The sequence below is a fragment of the Sturnira hondurensis genome, unplaced genomic scaffold (assembly GCF_014824575.4).
Source record: "Sturnira hondurensis isolate 20B ecotype Veracruz unplaced genomic scaffold, ASM1482457v3 Scaffold0007865, whole genome shotgun sequence".
Lineage (NCBI taxonomy): Eukaryota > Metazoa > Chordata > Mammalia > Chiroptera > Phyllostomidae > Sturnira > Sturnira hondurensis.
In genome coordinates, this window is record NW_028080496.1 from 15,736 (window position 1) to 25,261 (window position 9,526).

Here is a 9,526-nt window from a genome sequence, read left to right on the forward strand (position 1 = left end):
AAACAATAACTGGTAATGCTGGAAGTGAAATATAAATCAAATGGAAATAGGATATAGAGAAACACCCCCCACATGAATGCTCAAGATTCTAGAGGAGCAGCCACAGGAACTTTATGAAAGTGAGTTTACGTATGGAAATGAGGAAAGTAACTGTGAAGAAGGGGTGACAAGGTTCCAGAGGAAGTGGAACACTACAGAATAACCTCTCTGAGAGACTTCCTAACAGTGAAGGCACAAAGGACAAAACACTGGAAGCTGATCCCAACTTAGGTGTATGAGAATCCACCAAAGCAGAGAAGATATGCTTGTGCTGCATCACAAGCTTCTAATCCGAAGAAAAAGGCAGCCCTCTTCATACTGCACTTGTGAAATTTACAAAGAAATAAAACACAAAATCTTCATGTCTCCAGAGTAAACCACAGTACACTAAACAAATGCGAGTTTACTATTTTATTATTTCCTATTCACTGTAACCAGGAGGAGAGTGTTGGGTTTTAAAGGCACATATATTCACCACCATGAAGAGACTACGTTGAGCAATCAACAGCATGGGAGGGAGGGAGGGAGGGAGGGAGGACAGACGGACTATATCACAAACCCTTTGTTGGAATGCTTTATACTTTCCACAGAACAGAAACTCAAACAACCTGTTATACAATTCACCACAATACAGTCCTGGTCTTTTTTGCCCATTCACATGACTATTGTCTGAAACATGTCTTCTCTGTAGCAACTAGGCCCTGCCACCACTGTGCTTGGCTGAGTCCACAAATCTGTTGTGACCCGCACCTACCCTGGCACTTCTCTGGCTCTCCTTTCCTGCTAAGCTTTGTTTTTGGCTGTAATTGAAACCTTCTGCCACTGCCACAGCTACTGCTGCAACCACCACAGCCACCTAGATTTCATGGTTTGGCAAAGGATTGGTCTCCACCACCATAAGTGCCAGAGCTTCTGCCTCCAAAGTTTCCTCCTTTCATAGGTCCAAAATTTGAAGATTGATTGTTGTGACTGCAAAAATCATTGTAGCTTCTGCCACCTCCAAAACTGCTTCCATCCTTCCCAAATCCATTGTAATCATCCCCCCTGCCACCATATCCACCACCACAACCACCACCCAAGCCACCTCGACCAGCGACGCTTCCTCCACGACCACCTCCAAAGTTTCCAGAACCACTTCGACCTCTTTGGCTGGATGAAGCATTAGCCATCTCTTGCTTCCATACGGCTTTCCTTCCTTCTCAGTTGTGGCCACTTCCAGCATGTTACTTCTGAGTGACCCTGTTGTCTACAGAGTCATGGTCATCAAAGGCTGCAAAAGCGAAGCCTCTCTTTTTGCTGCTGCCTCGGTCAGTCATAACTTCAATCACTTCAACCTTCCCACGCTGTTCAAAGTCATCTCTAAGGTGATGTCCTTCAGTGACTTCTTTAATTCCACCTACAAAAATCTTTTTCACAATGAAGTGGGCCCAAGTCTTTGAGCATCTCCTCTTGAGACAGCCCTCTTTGGTTCCACGGCTCTTCCACCCACTTTGTGTGGCCTTGCATTCATGGCTGCATCCACCTCCTCCACAGGGGCATATGTGACAAAGCCAAAGCCTCTGGAGCACTTGGGTGCTTGGATGTCTTATCACCACACAGTCTGGGAGTGTTCTAATTGCTCTTTGTGATAACGGGAAGCTGACCATCCTTACCTGATGTGGTGCGTATTATCTTTCTTATCAACAGCAAACATTTATCAAGAGCATCCCAGTTCCTAACTAACTCACAAAAATTCACCAGGCCTGTTATTGAAGACTCAAGACGGAAATACTCTGGCCTGCTGCCCTTCAGCTCTTCTGTTATTTGCTTCCCAGATTCGACGTACCATCTACATGTGCAAATCTTATCTGTTACTACTCCCAAGTTCTGCCCACATCCAAATGTCTTCATCTCGAAAGTGGAAAAACAAAATCATGTTATTCCCACCTTTGAAAAAAGGGCTGGGGAATGACTGCCTGGCATGCCCGGCATGGCACAGTTAATCAGGAGCAACAGGGCCATTAAAACACAGTTCTGCTTCCAGTATGCACAATGATGCCTACTTCTGGAGAAGTAGGAAAACAAAACCTAAGTGAATTACCCATAGGATTACACAAAACTACTAGCAGAGAAAAAATATTCCATATTTTCTGAGCCTCAAATATTAAGTGTCAGATATTAAGCTGATAATAACAGATACTACTCTTGATCTCAGCCAAAAGGTTGAGAAGCAATGAAAAGGTCACTTTTTCAATAAGTCTTCCTTCAATAGTTGCTCTGACCCAAAGTATTCTGAAATATTTCCCCAACACTCGTATCACTGAAACTCTTACCACCTTTGACACCTAAAAATAATAAAGATGAGATTTAAAACAACTATTCACTAAGATGTACATAGACTGTATTCTTAGGTATTACCTTAAAAGTACCAATCACAATACACTGAAGGCTTCCATTAGGCACATAATTTGAAAATTATTTTTATTATGCAATGAGAACATGAAATATTAAACCACACTGTTCTATAATCTGGTTTCCAAAGGTCATCTGTATTAATGTTTTAAGTAGTAGATCTTACCATTTTTAACTTAACATTTTTAAATGGTCAAATTTCTAATACCTCGTCATTAAAACTTACTTTCAAAGTCTGTGCTCATAGGAAACGAAACACTGTATACAGGAGTTGAGCAGCTTCTCTCAGCAACCACTGTTCTTCAGTTCGCCTTCATTTTCTTCTGAGCTTTTATTTTTCTTTGCACTGCAGTTTTCCACTTTGTGAAGAAAGATAATACGCACCACATCAGGTAAGGATGGTCAGCTTCCCGTTATCACAAAGAGCAACAGTCCTCTTCCCCTTAGTCCTCTCCTCCTCTACCCACATCGAGGAGAGCCCCGGGGAAGCAGACCGCCCTCCGCGCCCCGCAGGATGCTGGGTAACGGGGCACCTCCGGGACTGGCTGAGGTGCAGACCCCCCCACCTTGGGCCTTTCCCCCTCCCTCCCGCACGGCCTTCTGCCTAAGATTCCCACAGGCGCCCTCAGGACCCTGCGTGTGCACCTGGGCCTGGGTCAGCCGGGCCCAGGATGGCCAGTATGGCTGGCTGAGCTGTGAGCAGGAACACCAATGGCTGCCTCAGGACAGCGGGGCCACACACTCCCTGGTCCGGGGCTTCTCTCTGCCAGGAGTCCAGCAGCGGGGAAGCCACACCCTGGCTTCACGAACGTGGTCAGCACCAGCGGCCAGGGGCAGATGGAGAGGAAGCGCCCGTGAAAGTGAGAAATCAAGCAGCCCTGTCCGGGAACTGACCTGTGGAGAGTGCCTTCCTCTCCTGCTCTGGAGGCAGCCATCTTCCTGGCCCCTGAAGTCGTGCGTCACTTCCGGAACTGGCCCAGCCGCCAGCCTTGCAGCTTCTGTTCTGGCCTAAGTGCAGTGGGGCTTCAGGCAGGTAGGGAAGAAGGTACAGAGCTCTGATAGCATATGGGCAGCTCTCCAATTCTGAGATGACCTCAAAATAGGACGTGAAACAAAAACTTTATTGGGAGACCAAGTTGAGTCAATCACCATAATGTAAAGCAGAGGCAAACAAAGTGCCCTTAGAAACCATGTGCAATGGGGCTGCTTATTTCAAGACAGCATGCCTTGAGAAGTACTGGTAGGAAGAACACCTATGCGTTTTCATACTCCTATTTTGTTTAAAGTGTTATATACCCCATATTTTGCCATGTGCAATGCACACTTTATTGCTCACATTTTTGAGAGGAAAATAAGGCTGTGCATTATAAAGAAGTAGTACCTGAAATACCTAGTATCTGTTCTTGTGTTTTCTATTATTCATTCCATAAAATTTCTTGTGCCATAATATGTTCAAAAATAAATGCCAAAATTCTTCTATAAAACACAAAAAAAAACCATCTAAATATAAATAAACATTTGAATTTTCAAATTAGAAGGATTTTTCCCCTGAAAGTTGGGACAAAATGCGGGTGCATGTTATATACAGCAAAATACGGTTTGTATTAAACATTTCATTAAGAAGGTAGAAAGGAAGAAAATGTTACCATTTTGCCGCAAGGATTGACCTGGCAGTCATTATTAGTGAATTAAATAAGGGAACAAATACCATAGGACTGCACTCATGTGGAATATAATGAACAAAATAAAAACAAACTGGTACATACAGAGACAGCTTTCAGAGAGGAGGGATGTTTGGGTGCTCCATGAAAAAGGTGAGGGGATTAAGCAAAAAAACAAAAACTTCATAGACGCAGACAACAGTATAGTGATTACCAGAGGGAAAGCTGGGTGAGAGAGGTAGAAGAACATAAAGGGGAAATAAATAGTGATGGACAGACTTGATTTTGGATAGTGAACACATAATGCAGTATACAGGAGATTTATCATAAAATTGTGCACTTGAAACATATACCAGCAACAATTTTTGAAATCTTAATTTTTCTACACTCACCTGAGGGCATATTTTATTGCTTCTCAGAGAGGTTGGAGGGAGGGAAAGAAACATCAATGAGAAAGAGAAACATCAATTGGTGCCTCCTGCACATGTTTGGACCAGGGATCCTTGGTGCCTGATTAGGGATCAAACACACAACCTAGGTATATGCCCTGAGCAGTAATCAAACCTACAACCTTTCAGTTACAGGACAATGGTCCAGCCAACAAAGGAACACAGTCAAGGGCCATGGGGGGTGCTCAGTATGCAGAGTCCTGCCCTGCCCCGAGTCTGCCATGCATGAGAATAAGTCTACCAAGACATCATCTGCTTGGGGAGGAAAGGTGGCCAATCTCTCAAAGCAGAAGGGTCTTGAGCCTGTTTTTCAGTGGGCTTTTATTGGGTAATTTGCATAGTAATATAGGGTATATAGGTAAACTTGTCAATCATTGTCAGGCCATGATCATCAAACAATAGATAACGTTCAAAGATCTATGAGGGCTTATTCTGAGTCAGGGTTAGATAGCCAAAGTGAAAAAATATAAGAAACAAACTAATTTTATGCTTGGATCCTTATCTTTTAAATTGAGGGTATTAGCAAATCATGTTCCACAGGATTTTATGAATGGTTTCTTAGTCCTGATCATCCCAGAGAACCCGCCCTTTCCAGCACTGGGCTATACACACCTCCGCATTGTTTTGGGCTTAAGTCTAGTGGGGGGTGAGGGCAGCCAAGAGTTTAGGAAGCTTCCTACAGACATAATGAGGACTCAGGCAATGTCAAAACTGAGGGGTAAGGGTCCATCACACTCTTTTTCTATAGTCCCCCAAGTCTTTCCCTGATGGCCCATTGGTAATGGTGCCTATTTTAGCTCAACCCTCCCTTGAGGCATCTTACCCATCATTGGCTAACCAGTCACCTGCCTGGGGCCCAGCAGGGTGAAGTAAAGGGGGCAGAGGTGATGCTCCTGCTGGGAAGATAAGCTTTGTCTTAGTGGCTTATGGTCCCAAGGTCTCTTAGTGAGCCTTAGCCATGGGGGGTTACAGTTCTTGAAACCAGGCAGGGAGGTTCCAACAGGGCCCTATGTAATTTTATTAACCAATGTCAACCCAATAATTTCATACAGGTTAAAAAAATAAATTTCAAAGGGAACACAAATGTTTCATATAGATTAAAGTTGAAATGAAAATACTTTTGATATGTTGAATTAAACTACATTATTAAAAATAAAAGGCCTAACAAACTATGGCCATTGACAATTCTGTGTTGAAAAAATCATTCAGTAGAGTTGAACAAAATTGTCAAGAAGCCCTAAGAATGAAACCAAATTATTTCATTTGTATTTGACTTTTGAGCTAAGCACACTAGTGAAACAATTAAAATCCACATAAAGTCTGAAAAGCTGTTTCAAAGAACATAAAACAAAATTTCTAAGGAACTACAGGAATATGTCTTCTAAATGGACATATTATACCTCCTCAGTGTGAAACTAAGGGGCTGTCTGATTTGTGACTTCTCCTTGCTCGTTACCTGAACTCACACAGTACACTCACCTGCTAAGACCTGGTGGCCCAGGGCCTCTAGAAGGAAACCTCTCACTCACTCTTCCCCACCTGCTGATGCACTGCTCAACACATTCAAGTGCTCCCTTGAAAGAACACAAACTTGCAGCCCCAGCAGCCACATGGCCCATGGATGTGCAAGATCCACATGCAGGCCCCAGGAGGGAGCCTGAAACAAACAGCAGCCAGGAACAAACTAAGCTACCTGGGTGGGGACTATATGACTGCTTAGCAAGTGCATGTGGACTCCCAAGGATTGTATTTTAAGTGGAGCAGGAACTCTGGACACACTGGCATTTGTCTTTGTCTTGCTGAGGACATGGGCTTGGAGATGAGAGTCTGCCATTCTCCCAGATCACACAACACCTGAATGAAACCTCTTTCCTGTTGCACCAGCATCTGCCTCATGAGTTTGGCCTTTGTGACAACAGGCAACTGAACCTCCATTGTTGTTGTTCATTTACACTGGTACTGACCACTCAGTGGACACCACGAGCCTGAAAGAGCACACCTAGAACACTGATGAATATTCCACTAAAACCATTCCCTGAGACCTCCCCTCAAATTCTCTCGTGTAACAGATGGACAAAAGCCTCAAGACAAAAGACCCACCACACTCTCCCTCTAGAGTGTTGCCTGCACCATTCACTTCTCACTTTTCCCCCCTCTCTTCTGCCTCCACAGGCTCACATCTTCTAAACTCTGGGCATCCCCACAAGACTTGCAAGCCGGGGAGCAATGGGCAATGGCAGCTCATCCCAGGTAATCCCTGAACCTGTCCCCAAGGGCCTGTTTTCTCTGGCTTTTCAGTTAGTTAAAGCAGCCAGCCTGGGCTCTCATGTAACTTTTATATACTGAGTTCTTCCTTGTTTCATTGTCTCCAGCTTGAATAAATATACCCTTCTAGTCACCTGGGCTTGTGTTGTGAAATCTTTCCTACATGAAGTCAAGAAACCACACACTACCTGTTGTTGGCCCTAGAGAGACCCACTCAGGGCCAGGCCCCCTCTCTGGTAACACAAGTACTGAAATATCATGTCTGTTATGTTTTAAGACTGAATTCCATCTTCAGGGTTTTCTTGCTCTTTCTTGCTCTTCCTCTGAGGGAAGCCAGCTGCCATAGTGAGAGATGCCCTACAGAGAATCCCACATGACCAGGAACTGACATTATCCTCTGGCCAACAACATTCCAGGAAGTGAGGCCCTTGGTTCAACAGCCATGAGAAGTGAATCCTGTCAACAATCATGTGACTGAGCTTGAAAGAAGATTCTCCCTGCAACAGTCAAGTCTTCAGATGACACTGCAGTCCTGGCCCACACCTTGATTGCCACTCTGCTGGAGAGCTCCAGGCTGAGGAGCCTAGCTAAGGCATGCCCGGACCTGACCCAAGAAAAATGAGATAACAAGCAAATGAGTTGGGAATAATTATTCATGCAGAAATAAGTATCTAATACACTCTCCCAATTTACTGGTATTGAACACTGGCTAATATTACAAATATGGTTTTAGTGATCATTATTATACATTTTTCACACATGTCCCACCCAATTACCCCTGGCTCTTGATGAACCTTTATTAACATATACTCATTATTTTATTAGGGCAGATGATGGATAATGGCAAATGTAAATATTATCCCTCCACCACCCCTCAAAAACATCAAAATTAGCACCTAGCAAACCATTGCCCAGATTCAGTTCTACTTTACAAACTGTAAATATTTTCTTAAGAAATGCTAACATTTTAATAACAAAATATATAAGTATTTTCTTTACAGTTTGTAAAAAAGACTTGCCACGGTGGTAGTAATCATATCATCTTCCTATGTATTTTTCTTTGAAGAATAAATCACAATAAATGAGAGGAAGTCAGATTTTGTGAAACATGAAGAACAAAATGTTCAATTTTTGCTTATTTTCCATAGTATGTAAAGCAGCAAGCCTCAGTGAAAACCAGGAAAAAGTAGGGTTGAAAACTGCTTTGAAGGTCTTGGGAGACAAACAAGAAACAGAAATCACCAGAAAAAAAAATAGATGAAAGAGGAAGAAAATCACAGAAATAAAAATTCCCAAACTAATAAAACTTTGATCAGTGTGCAAATGTAATTGCAGAAAGAAGCAATTCAAAAGGTATCTGGAGTGTTAGACAGAAGCCATTGAAGAACAACTGTGGAAACAAAACCTAGCTAGCATGTGTGGGATAACAGCACAAGGCAAGGGACAATGTGAAAACCTCAAGGATGCAGTAGAGGCATGTTGTAGATCGCTCTGCCTGGTTTTAGGAATTGTATCTGTACCCCTTGTGGCTAAGGGCAAGGGACACCCTTTGAAATGCCAGCCACAGAAGACAAAGCTTGTCTCTGGTAGCAAATGCTGCCTCAGTTCCTCTCCCTGTCCCCAAAGCTTGGTCAATGACGGGTAAAGCCCCTCACAGCGGGTGGCAACCTAAGCCAGACTCAATCACTTGGGCCACCTTCATGGAAGGAGGGCGGGGGGCGCTGCAACAAAGAGCAATGGACTCTCGCCCCCGGCTTTGACAAAACCCGAGACCCCATGTTCTCTGGGAGGAATGCTTCCTGGCTCTAATCCCCTTAAGCCTGAATACCTGATGGGGAGGAATGCAGCTCCTTGCCTTGCTAGAGCATGTCCTGGGGAAAAATCTAGCACCACAAAGACTTCCTGATAAACCTGTGAAATCTGCTCTGCTAAGAGTGCTTTCATTCATATGATAAGGGTCTGAGAGGAAATGAGTATGTCTCCCAAAGTTTCTGCAACTCTCTTCCTGACAGACACTGACTCAGACTCTGAAGCCCTCAGATATCTTTGAAATGTTATCTACTGTTTGGTCCTCACTGCCCTGTATTCCTGTGTATGACAACCCAATAAAAGGCTATGGAGAAAGGCACTCGGGGCCTTTTTCTCTGGAGAAACTGGCCGCTGCTGGCCTTTGTCTCCCCAGAGAAACTGGCCACAGCCCAATCCTCCTCCTTAAACAGATCTCAGCATGTCTAGGTCATTATCCACTTTCATCCGTGGCACTCTGGCGGGGACTCGAGAGAGAAGTCGCGCCCCTACAGAGGCAGTAAAGACCAAGGTGAGCAAGGAGTATAAAGCGTCCCATTGTTTTCCTGGTACAGCTTACTCAAGTCATGAGTATACAATGAAGAAAGATGATAGGTTTGGAACCAGAGAGACTAAGTCCAACAATTTGTTTACTTGTGACCTTTGGCATTTAATGTCCATTTTATCACCAGTGAAATGGGGGTAACCTTAAGATTCATGCTTAATGCACTTAACATACTCTGGCATATCAAATAGGCACAATAAATGGTTGTGATCAGCCCTGGTTGGGTAGCTCATTTGGTTGGAGCGTCATACTGTTGTGCTAAAGCTGCAGGTTTGGTCCCCAGTAAGGACACATACAAGAATCAACCAGTGAATGCATGAATGGGTAGAACAACAAATCTCTCTCTCTCTCCCTCCCTTTGTCTCTAAACT

General features: G+C 43.9%; 2 pseudogenes; both read right to left on the reverse strand.

Moving 5' to 3' along the window:
• Positions 1–802: 802 nt before the first annotated feature.
• Positions 803–1,685, reverse strand: LOC118992073 (heterogeneous nuclear ribonucleoprotein A1-like; annotated as a pseudogene).
• Positions 1,686–2,121: 436 nt separating this feature from the next.
• Positions 2,122–2,253, reverse strand: LOC118992107 (uncharacterized; annotated as a pseudogene).
• Positions 2,254–9,526: the final 7,273 nt, after the last annotated feature.